Raw genomic sequence first — 17,476 nt, forward strand, 5'->3', positions numbered from 1 at the left:
TGCAAGAGTGACATTACTATTGTGAAGCAGATTGGCTAAGTGAAGCATATGGCGCCCGATAACCAGAATGAGCTTAAGGTGTTAGCCTTGATGATTGGAGCATCGGGATTATCCGTGCATTAGTTTAGAGCAATAAGCATGCAGGACCAAGATGGATGAGCATTGGATCAAAGCAGAATTCGGTAAAGCACAACAGTGGTGCAATACGGCTCAAGTGACGGTTAAGAGTTGGTTACGAGCTTCATGAGAATGCCAATGACGCGAGACAAAGTAGAATGGTTATAAAGCAAGTTTATACCCATGTGGAGTGTTCATAACCACCAAGAACCAATTTGGCACCAATTGGCGTGACAACACAAAAGGTGGCAGTTGAAGTTGGCGGTTATGGAAACCACTTATGGGACACATGGATGTTCCATGCAGCTGCAAGCGGTTGCAAGGAGTTTTGGCCTGATCAGTAGCTTGTATAAATAGCTTAGGGATCAATAATTTTAGTGTTGTTAAATTGAGAGAAGAACCACTAATGTAGAGAGTATTTTTGGCATTCACCAAGAGGGTGAATGGCCTGTTTTGGTCCATGTGATGGACGAGTTTTTTAATCTTCCTTTAGTGCAATAAAATGGGTTTGTTGCAGTACTCTTTGTCCACTGTGTTGCTGATCTTGTGAAGTTGTTTGAGTATGTTTATGCGTGGAAAACTTCTTATGCTTATGGAGGCATGAAGAGTTAGAGAGAAAGAAGAAAGACTTACATTGTGCAAAGCCTTTAAAGTGAAGGCAGATGCGTACTTTGATGCAAGTATGCAAGGCTGAGTAATGTGGGTGAAGTTGGTTCACTGAACCACAATTATCGCCTGTCATGTCCCATGAAAATTTTAGGCGATTAAATGGGCATGTGACAGCAGGTATCAAAGCGGAATGAACTTTGACTTTTGAAGTAGCAACATGCCATGAAAGTTTATGACAAAGGTGTCAAAATTCCTACCCAAAGTGTTAGACAAACATGTGATAATAATTGGAAACTGGGTTTTCAAGTGATTGCATGAAAAAACTAAAGAGTATGCTGACTTTTATGGTGCAAGTCAGGTGTTAAAGTCCATGTTTCTCATAAGTATGCAAAGATTACGCATTTGGAATGCATATCTTTGGGGTGTTATCAGTAGCAAGTACATTACATGTTATAATGGAAATTTTGCCAAAATTCTTGAATGCGAAGTTGTTGTTGGCCTTTTCAATGGATAAGAAGATGTAGAACCTATCTATGCGATATAATTAAGGGTGTCTCATCGTAGCCAGTTGAATGGAAGAATAAAGTTATATCTCTTGAATGCATGTACCTTGGTGGTAATGCAAAGTCTGATTGTTAATCAGCATCTTTGTGGCAATGTGATGCCATAAAAAAAGACTTAGATGGCCAATTATTATCTAGAATAAAGCTTATGGAAAGGCTGAAGAAATAAGCGCAAGTTAGGGAAAAACTAATACACCACGGTCTTGCGTTTGCAAAGAGTTCTTCATTGATGCTAGATGCGCACTAGGGGTGTGATTTGCTCCTAGTTTATGAGTGAGATGAATATTCTTGGATAAGGGTGTCCAAAGACCTGCATTTGATCATAACCACAAGCGGATGTTCTTGTCAACGACAAATCAATATTGCGACAAATATGATTTTGAAGAGGGGGAAAGACAAGACTAACCAGTTGTGCATGGGAAGTAAAAATGAGTTCTAATTTGAAAAAGAATGTGGTATTCTTGCTTCATGGAAATTAGGCAGTGGGTGCCTCATTTGCAAGGATTATGGCCTTGTTAAAAATTTCCAAGGTGTTTATCTACGAAAGTCATTAAGTAATATGACTTGCTAAGATCTATGGTGATGCTTAGAATCACCAAGTTAAGTCTGCTCCAGTTGTCCAAAGGTGCACAAGTTTGTGTCAAGATTTGGGTGCTAATTGGCATAAAAGGTATACAACATTAACATGCGCCAGATGGGATTGGGAATGGCCAAGATGCATAATGCGTTTGGAGGTGCAAGGAAGGTTAAATTGTGGATGCGGGAAAGATAAGAACAAAGTAGTGATGATGCATAAAAATGGCATGAGGTCATTTTTAAAGAAATCTTCATGAAACCTAAAGCAACATGATAGCATCAGTTTGTAGGAGTATTCAACTAAGTGTCAATTATATTGTGCTTCGTTATGGGAGTTGCATAAGAACGTTGATAGTTGGAAAGTGCATGTAGCAAAGTGAATTGCTACAGTGGGGACATAGGTGTTGTCTCGCTTCCTTTTTTTTGTTTGTTTACTTAGAAGCGAAGATGAAGTCAGTATTTCCAGGCTTGTTAGATCTTACAAGTTGTAATCAGTTAGTGTGAGTATTTGCTTAAGTTTGAATATACTTTCATTTTGGGCCGAGTGGACCTTGGTGTTAGAATGAAGTCAATCTATGTAAGGTAGTAGTGAATGAGGGTATTTGAAATGAGAGTTCTTGTTTCTTTCCTTCAAAGTAAATCTAGTTTGAAAAAGAAAGTGATGCTTAAATTGCGTGTTTCAAAGGCGCGTGAAGAAGATTCATAGTCCAAAGTGACAGTGGGATACCGGGTATCATAAGTAATGACTATACCAAATTTATGCATTTAAATCAAGGTGTTTCTATAATGCAAGAAAAGAGTAGCAAGGTGCTGGTTCTTTGGAATACAAATGGTGCAAAGCTAAGAGGCGTAATTTACAATATGATTTGGAGGCCAAATATAATGTAAGTTCTATTGCATTGCTGAAGACAAAAAGTCTATGAATTGTGGCACATACCAGAATGGTATGGAATCATAGCATGCATACCTTAAGGCATGGGATTTGGCGTAGGCGCATATGATTGAAGAATGAGGCCAAGTTTTGTATAAGTCCTGTTATGTTGCGTGGTGCAACTAAAGTCAGAAAGTGAAGGCAGAAGACTTTGGAAATAATAAGTGTGATTAGTTTGGAAGAATCATTGCTTGCGTGAACTTAGGCGCAAATGATTCAAGTGAAATTCAATCCTAATTCGGGGAATTGGCAATAAAAATTTCCAAGTTTCATTTGGGTGTTCATATGCGATTGTAATGGTAGGTGGAGCGTAGGCCAACGTGAAAACAACAATACAAGTCAGTACGATCAATGACAAGGCATTATAAGTGATGGCATATGGTACTAGGAAGAAAAGTTTTGGCAAGGAAAAAGGCCAAGTAAGTTTGCTGATTTCTGAGAGAGGATCAAAAGTGTCCAAGGCCAGAGAACAAGTATAATGAGTATACTTTATTATATTCGACGAGGACGTTGAACGGATTAGGTGGGGAAGGTCTATGACCGGTCTGGAAAGTGGCGCACAATGATTGGCGTTACAGAGTTGTAGGCCAAGTCAGTGTCCGATAATGATTGCACGATACTGCATAGACTGTCAAGTGCTAAGAATGGCATAACCCTGCAGGAACGGTGAAGCGCAAAGGTAGCGCTACACTATAAAGACATTTGGATAAGTAATGAAGCTTATTGGCCGAAAAAATGAAGTTTCATCGAGTGAAAGGAAACACAAAACCAAAGATGCAAGATGCAACATGCGATGTTGGAATTAACGTGGAATTGAGTTGGCCCAAATTCAAGGATGATGCAAGAAGGTAGAATATGCCAAGGATTGGTCTATGGCATTGGTTCAAGTCTAGACAAAACTTGGACTGTGCAAACAAGCTAGTAATGCAAGAGTGGCATTACTATTGTCAAACAGATTGGCTAAATGAAGCATATGGCGCCAGATAACCAGAATGAGATTAAGGTGTTGGCCTTGATGATTGAAGCACAAGAATTTTCCGTGCATTAACTTAGAGCAATAAGAATGCAGGGCCAAAATGGATGAGCATTGGATCAAGGCAGAATTCGGTAAAGCACAACAATGGTGCAATACGACTCAAGTGACGGTTAAGAGTTGATTACGAGCTTCACAGCCTATAAAGAAATATTATAACCATATGGAGTGTTCATAAAAACCAAGAACAGGAGAGGCACCAATTGGCGTGACAACACAAAAGGTGGCAGTTGAAGTTGGCGGTTATTAAAACCACTTATGGGACACATGGATGTTCCATGCAGGTTCAAGCGGTTATACATAGTTTTGGAATGATCATTAGATTCTATAAATATCTTTGGGATCAATAATTTTAGTGTCTTTCAATTAAGAGAAGAACCACTAATGTAGAGAGTATTTTAGGCATTCACCAAGAGGGTGAATGGCCTGTTTTGGTCCATGTGATTAACGAGTTTTGTAATATTCCTTTAGTGCAACAAAATTGGTTTTTTATAGTATTGTTTGTGTTCACTGTGTTGATGATCTTGTGAATTTGTTAGATTACATTTATGCGTGACAAACCTCTTATGCTTATGGGAGCATGAAGAGTTAGAGAGAAAGAAGTAAGAATCCCGTTGTGCAAAGCCTTTAGAGCGAAGTCAGATGCGTACTTTGATGCAAGTATGAAAGGATGATTAATTATAGGTGAAGTTGGTTCACTGAACCACAATTATTTCCAGTCATGTCCCTTGAAAATTTTAGGCGATTAAATGGGCATGTGAAAGCAGGTATCAGAGCGGTGTTTTGGGGACATTGTTCTTGATTTTTTCCTCTTTTACTCAAGCTGGTGTCATTTGTTTGTTAACTTCAGTGAAAATTATTTGGGTTTCATTAGTATGGAGACTATAAGAAGTTGGTCTTGTGTGGATAGATCAATTGGAATGAACTTTGAAGCTTGAAGTAGCAACATGTCATGTAAGTTTATGACGAAGGTGTCAAAATTCCTGCCCAAAGTGTTAGACAAACATGCAAGAATCATTGGAAACTGGGTTTTTCAAGTGATTGCATGACAAAACTGAAGAGTATGCTGACTTCTATGGTGCAAGTCAGGTGTTAAATGATGAGTGCTAAAAAGTGCATATTTCTATATATTTTTATTGGCATTTAACTCATCCTTTGTGCATTAAATTCTACATTTTACCCCATATTCTGTATTTTCCTTGTTTTCAAGATTAAATATTTTTATTAATTAATTTTGCATTTTTAAGTAATAAATAAAGTTGGATGAATTGCGGAGCGGAAAGAGCAGAAAAGTAGTGAAAGGCCGGGAGGAATTACGCAAATATCTCAACCCAAGCCCGCCTCGGTTCTCAGCCGTCAGATCGAAGCATTTCAGCATCCTACGGTCGCTCCATTATCGTACATCGAACTCTGAAGTCCTCGCTTCACATCGCAGCGCCCATCTCAATCTTGAGCCGTCCTTTTTGCTGCATTTCCTCATCCTACGGTCGCTCCAATATCTTCCCATATCACCGTTGGATCCACCTACCATCTTCACATCCGACGCGTTTCCTCGCAAATCATCACCCCTTGCCACACCCGCTCAACACCCTAACTTCCAAACCCATCGACCTCAACCAAACACTCCCTTCTCCCCAAACTGTCGACCTCTTCTTCTCTTCCCCAAACTTCCTCTCTTCCATCACCTGCAACTCCTTCACCATCATGCCCCGACATTACCAGACCTCGAGCTCCATCACCACCTTCTTCCCCGACCATCACAGAAACACATCAACCCACTTCCCTGGTTCTTTCTATCTTGTTCTTAGCATCTACACAACCCTAGATGCTACAAACAAGAAAGGCAGAGCTAGAATTCAGTTACAGTGGAGAGAAGACCAAATTGGAGCGTTGTTCGAGTTGACAGGAGCAAGTGGAAGCATGGGTCAGCGCTCAATTGCAGAGGAGACAACGAATTCAGAGGGTACGGTGAGTTTTCCCCAATTTCCCAAGAACCCTAATTTTATCAAATTTGGGGAAAATGCTTGTAAACCCTAATTGAATGTTTTGGGTATAAATAGAAGGTGTGGGTGTGTGTTGTAATCATCTCTGGACTAGCCAGTAGACATTTGTTCTGTTTCATTGCAATTCCAATTTCAGTTCTTCTTATGCAGTTAACAGTGAATTTGTGCATGTTGTTTTCAATTATCTTGAATGTTGAATGTTGCTTGAATTATCATACTCAATGAATGTTATTGCTAGTTACAAGTTTAGCATGAGCTAAACTGCATTAGGTTGAGGCTCAGTTGAAGCCTTATGCACTGTCAAATGACAAGTTGCTAGGATAGTTAACTCCTTTCCCTATTTTGCTTGAGCAATGGGAAGAGGTTAATGCTCATAGTGCCTGTGATTGATTGTTCTGTCAAAAGACAGTCAATGCTAGGGGAAAACTAGTGAGCAAATTAGTTTTCCTCCCATTCTAGATGTATGCATAGGATTTTCAACTCAACCTAGAAATATGTTGTTTGATTAGGACACAAGGTGGATACTAAGCCTTAGCTTAGCCACAATCCCTTTTACAGTCACTTAATTTCAGTTCTATTTTGTTCCCTGCTAAATTTACCTTCCTTCACTGTTTTTCTTGCATTTTGAAGTTGTTGTGCACTGAAATCAGTGCACAAACTCACCCCTGCCCTTGGCTTACAGCCTTGGTTCCCTGCTAGTGTTATTTTATATCCTATGCCATTTAATCTTTGTGTGTGCTGCCATCTTGTGTTAACTGTTTTAGTTCCTTGCATCTGCCACATTACCTCATTGCTATTCACTGCCTTCATCCATCACTGCTCACTTCCATAGTGCCTTGTCTCCATTGCTAGCTTAGGAAAACTTCTTGTATGCTCCCACTCCCTGTGGACTAACCCCTACTCATCCCTATACTATAAAGCTTGGCCTTGTATACTTGCAAGTTTTGTGTGCAACCCCATTTACACACCAAGTTTTTGGCGCCGCTGCCGGGGAGCTGGCTGCCATATTTTTGAAGTTTTCATTGCTGTTCTGTGGCCTTGCTGTGCTTGAAGCTGTGGTGTTGCCTTGCTGTGCTTGAAGCTGTCTCCTGAGATCATTGCACTCTTGTTCACTTGCAGGTGCCACTGAGTTGCTGCTGCTGCTGCTGCTGTTGCTGGAGCTGGTGAACCAAGCCTGCTGCTGCCAAGCCAAAGCAACTGGGTTTAGCCACTTGCTGCTGCTGGGCTCTGCCTTCTACTGGTGGGCTTGTACTTCTCTGAACTGGGCTTCACCAACTTCAACTGAATTGGGCTTGCCAAGTGCTGCTGGGCTCTGCCTTCTTTTGTTGCTGGGCTCGTGGTCTTCTGTGAGCTGGGCTTCGTTGCTGCTGCTGCTGGGCTCTGTTCCACCTGTTGTTGCTGGGCTTGAGCGTGAAGCTGCTAAGGACGATCCTAAAGCCCAACTGGGCTGTGCAACTAAAAGGGGACCAAAAGCCTATTTTTGGGCTTCCCTCCAAAAATCAAGTAAGCCTAACCCATGAGTTAACCCACTTGGGCCTCATTTAAATTCAAATTCGGGATTGTAATAATTAATTTAATTATTTAGTTGGGATTGTAATAATTTTTATTTTTCCTTTATTTTCTTTTTTTCTTTTTCTTTTTTGGGACTGTAATTATTTTTTGTCTTTATTTTTCTTTTATTTTTTCTTTTTCTTTTTCATTTTCTTTTATGGGCTTGTCTTAATTATTATTATTGTTTTTATTTTCTTTTATGGGTTGTGCTAATTTATGCTAGGTTTAGTTCAAAAAATTTTCCAAAGCCCAATTTTAAACCAAAAAAAACCAAAATCCCTTGTTAGTCCAACACCCATTCAAAACCAAATCTTCGTAACCCTTGTGGGCCAAATTGTTTCCGATTGCTCTGTCTGACCAACATGTTAGTTGAGGTATCTACAAGGACATGACTGTGACCTATAGAGACCAAACAAACAGACTTGTTAGAATTAATCAAGAAGAACCTATCGAAATTCTGAGTTCTGAGGTAGACAGCCCAGATCAAACCGAAACAATGGGAGAACCTCGTACCCTCAAGGATTATATGTACCCAACTAGAGCCAGTCAACCTTCTTGTATTGTGCTACCCGAGGATAATGGCCATTATGAGCTGAAATCGAGCACAATACAGATGCTTCCTATTTTTAGAGGTGTTGAGAATGAAAACCCGTACCACCACGTGAGAGAATTCGAGGAAATTTGTGGAACTCTGCGTTTCACTCAAATGTCCGACGAAACCCTAAAGTTAAGGCTCTTTCCTTTCTCCCTGAAAGATAAGGCAAATGCCTGGCTTTATGCTTTACAGCCTCAATCCATCATGACATGGGATGACCTCATAAAGGAGTTTTTCAAAAAGTTTTTCCCGAATCACAAGACTGCGACAATTCGTCAAAGTCTGAATAGCTTTGTGCAATTAGAGGGTGAGACCTTAGCTAGATACTTGGAGAAATTCAATGAATTATTGCTCCAATGTCCCCATCATGGTTTTGAAAAATGGAGACTTGTGCAAATTTTGTATGAAGGTCTAGATGTGTCCACCCGAACAACGGTTGAGTCGATGTGTAATGGTCTATTCGTAGACAAAACTGCTGATGCGTCTTGGGACTTCTTGATTGAAGTAGCTGAAAAGACGCAACAGTGGGAATCCATCCGTGAACCCAGAAAGACTACATCCGAAGCTAAGGCTTTTAGGATTGAAGCAGATTTCGAGGGAAGAGCAAACATGGCATCAATAGTTAGGAGATTAGAAGAGTTAGAACTACATAAAAATTCACAACCTTCCACCACTACTCTCCGAGAACATGTCGCTTCGTCTGTATGTGCCGCTTGTAACGATCCCAACCATCAATTCCAAAATTGCCCCGATTTGCTTGCAGTCCAGGAATCTAGGCTTGAACAGGCACATGCCATGTTTCAAAAACAAGAGCATAACCCCTATTCACAGACCTACAATCCAGGATGGAGAAACCACCCTAACTTTTCATGGTCCAAAGGACCCACTCAGGGAGGACCATCTCAACCCAATCAGAGCTATCAAAACAATCAGGGATCTCAGAACAATCAAGGTTATCAATATCCTAGGAACCCTCAACAACAATCAAACTCTCAACAACAATCATATCCTCAACACAATACCGACAAGAGATTATCCGCCCTAGAGGAGATGGTCCAGAGTCTGGTGCAAGGTCAGAAAAATCTTGATCAAAAGATGGGTCAACTCTGCGATTCCATGAGCGAGAGAGAAAAGGGTACACTTCCTAGCCAACCCCAACAAAATCCAAAGAGGATATTTCAAGCAGGCACATCATCTTTCAATGAAACCTCACCCGATCAAGTCCATGCCATTACCACCCTCCGAAGTGGTACAGTCATCGAGAACAACGTGGACGAACCTAATGAATCTGATACAAATTCCACGCTGTCTCCACAACCCCAGAAAACCAAAGAATCTGAGCAAGTTGGAAAGCCTGACAATTCTACTGCTGTGAATGTCCCTTTGCCAACTCATTCTCCTGTTGCCCCATTTCCTCAAAGATTGATCTATCAACAGAAAAGTACCCATTATAATGAGATGTTAGATCTGTTCAAGAGAGTCAACATCAACATTCCTTTTCTTGAAGCAATCAAGCAAATCCCTGCATATGCCAAATTCCTCAAAGACTTGTGTACTCAAAAGCGCAAGATCAATGTGCATAAATGTGCTTTCTTAGCTGAACAGGTGAGTTCCATCATTCTGAACAAAACTCCACCCAAGTTTAGGGATCCAGGATGTCCAACAATTTCTTGCACTATAGGAGAACACACGGTCGATAAAGCATTATTAGACCTAGGTGCAAGTGTTAACCTTCTGCCATATTCTGTTTATGAGAAGTTAGGTCTTGGGGAGTTGAAGCCAACATCTATCACTCTACAACTGGCAGACCGATCTGTCAAGATTCCTCGTGGAGTGGTCGAAGACGTTTTGATCAAGGTTGACAAATTCTATTTTCCCGTAGACTTCATTGTCTTAGACACTCAACCTGTACAAAACCCAGACTGTCACATTCCTGTCATCTTAGGACGTCCTTTCTTGGCTACGTCCAACGCAATCATTAATTGTCGTAATGGAGTGTTGAAACTGTCTTTTGGCAACATGACGGTAGAATTGAATGTGTTCGATATTAGTCAACAACCTGTGAATCTTGATGATGATGATGTGCATGAAGTTAATATGATTGAAGGATTAATACAAGATTCGTTGACTAACATTCTATCCGTCGACCCCTTTCAAGCATGTATGGAGAACTTTAACTCAGATTCCTATGATGATGCATACTGTAGTGACGTCCTATCTCTACTCGAATCTGTACCTCAAATGGACGTCACTGAAAGAAGATATGAAGTGGAACCACCCTTACTCTCTGATTCCAAGCTTGTTCCATCCATTGTTGAGCCACCCAAGCTTGAATTGAAAACATTGCCTAGTACGTTGAAGTACGCATTCCTAGGTTCTTCTGATACTTTACCTTTCATTGTTTCATCATGTTTAGACACGGAACAGGAAAGTAAGCTTTTAGAAGTACTTAAGGAACACAAAGAGGCCTTAGGATGGACCATCTCAGACCTCAAAGGAATAAGCCCCACCATTTGCATGCACCACATTAATCTCGAAGAGAATGCCAAACCATCTAGGGAAATGCAAAGGAGACTTAATCCTAACATGAGAGATGTAGTCAAAGGAGAAATCCTGAAACTACTTGATGCGGGTATCATATACCCAATACCAGATAGTAAATGGGTTAGTCCCATTCAAGTTGTGCCTAAGAAGTCAGGCATTACTGTAGTTCAGAACGACAAGAATGAGTTAGTCCCTTCACGTACAACCACAGGATGGAGAGTATGTTTCGACTACAGAAATTTGAACACAGTAACAAGGAAGGATCACTTCCCGCTCCCTTTCATAGACCAAATGCTAGAACGTGTGTCTGGACACAGTCACTACTGTTTTCTAGATGGCTTTTCCAGTTATAACCAAATTCACATTGCACCAGAAGATCAGGAAAAAACTACGTTCACGTGTCCCTTTGGGACATTTGCTTATAGACGCATGCCCTTTGGGTTGTGTAATGCACCTGCTACTTTTCAGCGATGCATGATGAGCATTTTTTCTGACATGATAGATAGTTTTCTCGAGATCTTCATGGATGATTTCTCCGTGTTCGGTTCTTCGTTTGATAAATGTTTAAGACATCTTACCCTTGTGCTGTCCAGATGTAAGAAGAGGAACCTTGTTCTAAATTGGGAAAAGTGCCATTTTATGGTGAATTCAGGAATAGTTCTAGGACACATCATCTCGGAAAAAGGCATTGAAGTAGATAAAGCTAAAGTAGACCTCATCCGACATTTACCAAAACCCCGCTCTGTGAGGGAAATTCGATCATTTTTAGGTCATGCTGGTTTTTACCGGCGATTCATCAAAGACTTTAGCAAAATCTCAAGACCTCTGTGTAGTCTACTCGCCAAAGATGTTACCTTCAATTTCGATGATGCTTGTGTGAAAGCTTGGGAGGAATTAAAAACTCTTCTCACCGCCGCTCCTATAGTCCGACCACCCAACTGGGAACTACCATTCGAACTTATGTGTGATGCCTCTGATTATGCTGTTGGTGCTGTTTTAGGACAGCGTGTTGATAGACTACCATACGTGATATACTACGCTAGCAAAACCCTTAATGATACTCAACTCAATTACACAACTACCGAGAAGGAATTGCTTGCTGTCGTTTTCGCATTAGACAAGTTTAGATCTTATCTCATCGGATCTAAGATCATCATACACTGACCATGCGGCTTTGAAGTATCTTCTTTCCAAGAAGGATGCTAAAGCTCGCCTTATTCGATGGATACTCTTATTACAGGAATTCGATCTCGAAATCCGTGATAAGAAAGGTTGTGAGAATGTGGTTGCTGATCATTTGTCTAGATTAACCATTGAGTCTATTGATGAGTCCATGCTAATCAGAGAATCATTTCCTGATGAGCAATTGATGTCTGTATCAGACCTCCCTTGGTTTGCCGACATCGTTAACTACCTTGCTGCAGGTAGGATGCCCTCACATTGGTCGAGACAAGACCGCTCCAAGTTCTTGGCTGAAGTTAAACATTTCCTTTGGGACGACCCATATTTGTTTAAGTACTGCCGAGACCAAATCATTAGGAGATGTGTCCCCAACACTGAACAGAAAGATGTGATATCTTTCTGTCATGACCAAGCATGTGGAGGCCATTTCAGTGCCAAGAAAACCGCTGCAAAGATCTTGCAGTGTGGATTCTATTGGCCATCATTGTTCAAGGATTGCCATGATTATTGTGTTACTTGTGAACGCTGTCAAAAGCTAGGAAGCATTTCGAGGAGAAACATGATGCCATTGAACCCCATTTTGATTGTGGAGATTTTTGATGTTTGGGGGATCGACTTCATGGGTCCATTCCCTATTTCTGACGGTAGATTGTACATCCTAGTCGCAGTTGATTACGTTTCTAAGTGGGTAGAAGCCATAGCAACCAGAACAAATGACCACAAGGTGGTACTTTCATTTCTAAAGGAAAACATATTTGCACGTTTTGGTACCCCTAGAGCTATCATCAGTGACGGCGGTTCACATTTTCGTAACAAGTACTTTGAGTCTTTAGTAGGCAAGTATGGCATAACTCACAAGGTTGATACTCCATACCACCCTCAGACGAGTGGACAAGTAGAAGTTTCTAATAGGGAAATTACGCACATTCTCGAGAAGACAGTTAACCCGTCTAGGAAAGATTGGTCATTAAGATTGAATGATGCTTTGTGGGCCTATAGAACAGCTTATAAGACACCAATTGGCATGTCCCCCTATCGTCTGGTGTATGGAAAGCCGTGCCATCTACCTGTGGAATTAGAACATCGTGCCTACTGGGCAATCAAAGAGCTGAACTTCTCTCTGGATGAAGCTGGAATTCAAAGGAAACTACAACTCAACGAGTTGGAAGAATTGAGAAATGAGGCTTATGACAGTGCCAAGTTATATAAGCAGAAGATGAAAATGTTTCATGATAAGCGTATTCTGCGCAAATCCTTCACTCCTGGTCAGAAAGTTTTGCTGTATGACTCTCGGTTACATCTTTTTCCGGGAAAACTGCGTTCCAGATGGAAGGGTCCGTTCCTAGTACGCACAGTTTACCCTCATGGAGCTGTGGAGCTAGAAGATGTCTCTAACAAGAACATTTTCAAAGTCAACGGGCAGAGATTGAAGCCATTCCTTGAACCATTCCCACCCGACATTGAAACAACCAACCTGGAGGACCCGGTCTATGTGGACTAAACTGGTCCACTCTTTCCCTAAATAACCAAAAAGTTTTCCAAATGTTTCCCTAAAAACCAAAATTTTTCTTTTTCCCATCAAAACCAAATGTTTTTCTCCCATAAAAACCAAAGTTTTCCAAATGTTTCCCTAAAAACCAAAATTTTTCTTTTTCCCATCAAAACCAAATGTCTCCCGACAAAACCAAATTTTTCCCAAAAAGTCCAATCCCATTAAAAACCAAATTTTCTTGTAGATAATGTGTTAGTTAAATATTTTATTTTCTTTTGTACATATTTTTGCTAATCCACTATGATCTCGGCTGACATACGTTGGATTTTTTTTGCCTTGAATAACGGAGTTCTAATATTGCTTTCGCCGAAATCGGGTATTCTCTCTCCTTTTACTCTACTCAGCATGTTCCTCTTCATATGTTGTATTATAATTTTGTTCATATTTTGAAACATTGAGGACAATGTTTAGTTTAGGTTTGGGGGTGAAAAGTAGATACTTCGATAATATGCCATAATTGAAAACAAGAACTCCTTCTTTTTGAAAAAAAAAATGAAAAATGAAATTAAAAAATTAAAAAAATGATAAAAAAAAAACATAAAAATGGAGCTCATTTACCTTGAAATGTTGACTCTTGTGCAAATATGTAATTATTAGGAGTCTTAGTCTAGATATTTAGGCACCCTGATTCTAGCACAATTCACATAGTGATAAGAAATTTGCACGCGCACGATCTACCAATACATGTATGGCCTCGATCTTCAAGGTGTTTGATAGGAAGTCACGATTGCCAATCACTTTAGAATACTGAACGAAACTTGACTAGCTTGTTCTTTGGTTGGTTGGGATAGAAGGTGGAGGTTACATTAAGAAAGACAACCATCGAATTTAACTGGGTGCATCAAAAAGGGCTACCTCTTGCAAAGTGTCATGTAATTTTTTTGTTTCTTTTTGTTATATATCAAAAGAGCTACCATATGTAAAAATCAATTTCAAGTTCTTGTGCAAAAAAAAAACAAAAAAAAAACGATGTATATATTCAGAAAAATACAAAAAAATCAAGTATTTATCAATTCCATTCTCTCTTGTTCCAAAAATAAAAGAGAGTAGTCAATGTAAATAAGAGTCATGTAAAGAGTCATCTTTTATGTTTTATTGTAATAAGCAAGGAAGGGTGTATGCCATTGATGTACAACGCGAGTAATTGTGAAATACCTCCAACTCATTCACAATTCTCGTAAAGTCCGGACAGCTAGCTAGATTTCGACCTTGGTTCTTAGCCTGAGAAACTATCTCTTGGTGATTAGTAGTCATAACATCCGATCTTTCTTTACACATGTGTAGATACACTTTACACTCTTATCACATGTCTTTATTTGTTATCAGTGCTAGGATTGTGCCTTCGATAGCTAGATTGACATCTCCATTTTGCTGTGAGCTTAACTGACTTGCACATGTCACATTTGATGGAATCTGAGCTTATATTTTGACCTAGAACTTTGTAGGTACGTTCTAAGCAAACCTTCACGAGACTTCAACTCGTCCACTAGGGACACTTAGTGGTTTAAAAGGCTTAGTGCATACGCTAAATGCATTCGAGAGACCAGCGACAGTGGTATAGGTAGGATTTCCTTAGTTTTGTTTTACTTGAGGACAAGTAAAATTCAGGTTTGGGGGTATTTGATGAGTGCTAAGAAGTGCATATTTCTATATATTTTTATTGGCATTTAACTCATCCTTTGTGCATTAAATTCTACATTTTACCCCATATTCTGTATTTTCCTTGTTTTTAAGATTAAATATTTTTATTAATTAATTTTGCATTTTTAGGTAATAAATAAAGTTGGATGAATTGCGGAGCGGAAAAGAGCAGAAAAGTAGTGAAAGGCCGGGAGGAATTACGCAAATATCTCAACCCAAGCCCGCCTCGGTTCTCAGCCGTCAGATCGAAGCATTTCAGCATCCTACTGTCGCTCCATTATCGTACATCGAACTCTGAAGTCCTCGCTTCACATCGCAGCTCCCATCTCAATCTTGAGCCGTCCTTTTTGCTGCATTTTCTCATCCTACGGTCGCTCCAATATCTTCCCATATCACCGTTGGATCCACCTACCATCTTCACATCCGACGCGTTTCCTCGCAAATCATCACCCCTTGCCACACCCGCTCAACACCCTAACTTCCAAACCCATCGACCTCAAACCAAACACTCCCTTCTCCCCAAACTGTCGACCTCTTCTTCTCTTCCCCAAACTTCCTCTCTTCCATCACCTGCAACTCCTTCACCATCATGCCCCGACATTACCAGACCTCGAGCTCCATCACCACCTTCTTCCCCGACCATCACAGAAACACATCAACCCACTTCCCTGGTTCTTTCTATCTTGTTCTTAGCATCTACACAACCCTAGATGCTACAAACAAGAAAGGCAGAGCTAGAATTCAGTTACAGTGGAGAGAAGACCAAATTGGAGCGTTGTTCGAGTTGACAGGAGCAAGTGGAAGCATGGGTCAGCGCTCAATTGCAGAGGAGACAACGAATTCAGAGGGTACGGTGAGTTTTCCCCAATTTCCCAAGAACCCTAATTTTATCAAATTTGGGGAAAATGCTTGTAAACCCTAATTGAATGTTTTGGGTATAAATAGAAGGTGTGGGTGTGTGTTGTAATCATCTCTGGACTAGCCAGTAGACATTTGTTCTGTTTCATTGCAATTCCAATTTCAGTTCTTCTTATGCAGTTAACAGTGAATTTGTGCATGTTGTTTTCAATTATCTTGAATGTTGAATGTTGCTTGAATTATCATACTCAATGAATGTTATTGCTAGTTACAAGTTTAGCATGAGCTAAACTGCATTAGGCTGAGGCTCAGTTGAAGCCTTATGCACTGTCAAATGACAAGTTGCTAGGATAGTTAACTCCTTTCCCTATTTTGCTTGAGCAATGGGAAGAGGTTAATGCTCATAGTGCCTGTGATTGATTGTTCTGTCAAAAGACAGTCAATGCTAGGGGAAAACTAGTGAGCAAATTAGTTTTCCTCCCATTCTAGATGTATGCATAGGATTTTCAACTCAACCTAGAAATATGTTGTTTGATTAGGACACAAGGTGGATACTAAGCCTTAGCTTAGCCACAATCCCTTTTACAGTCACTTAATTTCAGTTCTATTTTGTTCCCTGCTAAATTTACCTTCCTTCACTGTTTTTCTTGCATTTTGAAGTTGTTGTGCACTGAAATCAGTGCACAAACTCACCCCTGCCCTTGGCTTACAGCCTTGGTTCCCTGCTATTGTTATTTTATATCCTCTGCCATTTAATCTTTGCTGTGCTGCCATCTTGTGTTAACTGTTTTAGTTCCTTGCATCTGCCACATTACCTCATTGCTATTCACTGCCTTCATCCATCACTGCTCACTTCCATAGTGCCTTGTCTCCATTGCTAGCTTAGGAAAACTTCTTGTATGCTCCCACTCCCTGTGGACTAACCCCTACTCATCCCTATACTATAAAGCTTGGCCTTGTATACTTGCAAGTTTTGTGTGCAACCCCATTTACACACCAAGTTTTTGGCGCCGCTGCCGGGGAGCTGGCTGCCATATTTTTGAAGTTTTCATTGCTGTTCTGTGGCCTTGCTGTGTTTGAAGCTGTTGTGGCCTTGCTGTGCTTGAAGCTGTCTCCTGAGATCATTGCACTCTTGTTCACTTGCAGGTGCCACTGAGTTGCTGCTGCTGCTGCTGCTGTTGCTGGAGCTGGTGAACCAAGCCTGCTGCTGCCAAGCCAAAGCAACTGGGTTTAGCCACTTGCTGCTGCTGGGCTCTGCCTTCTACTGGTGGGCTTGTACTTCTCTGAACTGGGCTTCACCAACTTCAACTGAACTGGGCTAGCCAAGTGCTGCTGGGCTCTGCCTTCTTTTGTTGCTGGGCTCGTGGTCTTCTGTGAGCTGGGCTTCGTTGCTGCTGCTGCTGGGCTCTGTTCCACCTGTTGTTGCTGGGCTTGAGCGCGAAGCTGCTAAGGACGATCCTAAAGCCCAACTGGGCTGTGCAACTAAAAGGGGACCAAAAGCCTATTTTTGGGCTTCCCTCCAAAAATCAAGTAAGCCTAACCCATGAGTTAACCCACTTGGGCCTCATTTAAATTCAAATTCGGGATTGTAATAATTAATTTAATTATTTAGTTGGGATTGTAATAATTTTTATTTTTCCTTTATTTTCTTTTTCTTTTTCTTTGGGACTGTAATTATTTTTTGTCTTTCTTTTTCTTTTATTTTTTCTTTTTCTTTTTCA

Source organism: Papaver somniferum, chromosome 8 (genome assembly GCF_003573695.1).
Source record: "Papaver somniferum cultivar HN1 chromosome 8, ASM357369v1, whole genome shotgun sequence".
Taxonomy (NCBI): Eukaryota; Viridiplantae; Streptophyta; class Magnoliopsida; order Ranunculales; family Papaveraceae; genus Papaver; species Papaver somniferum.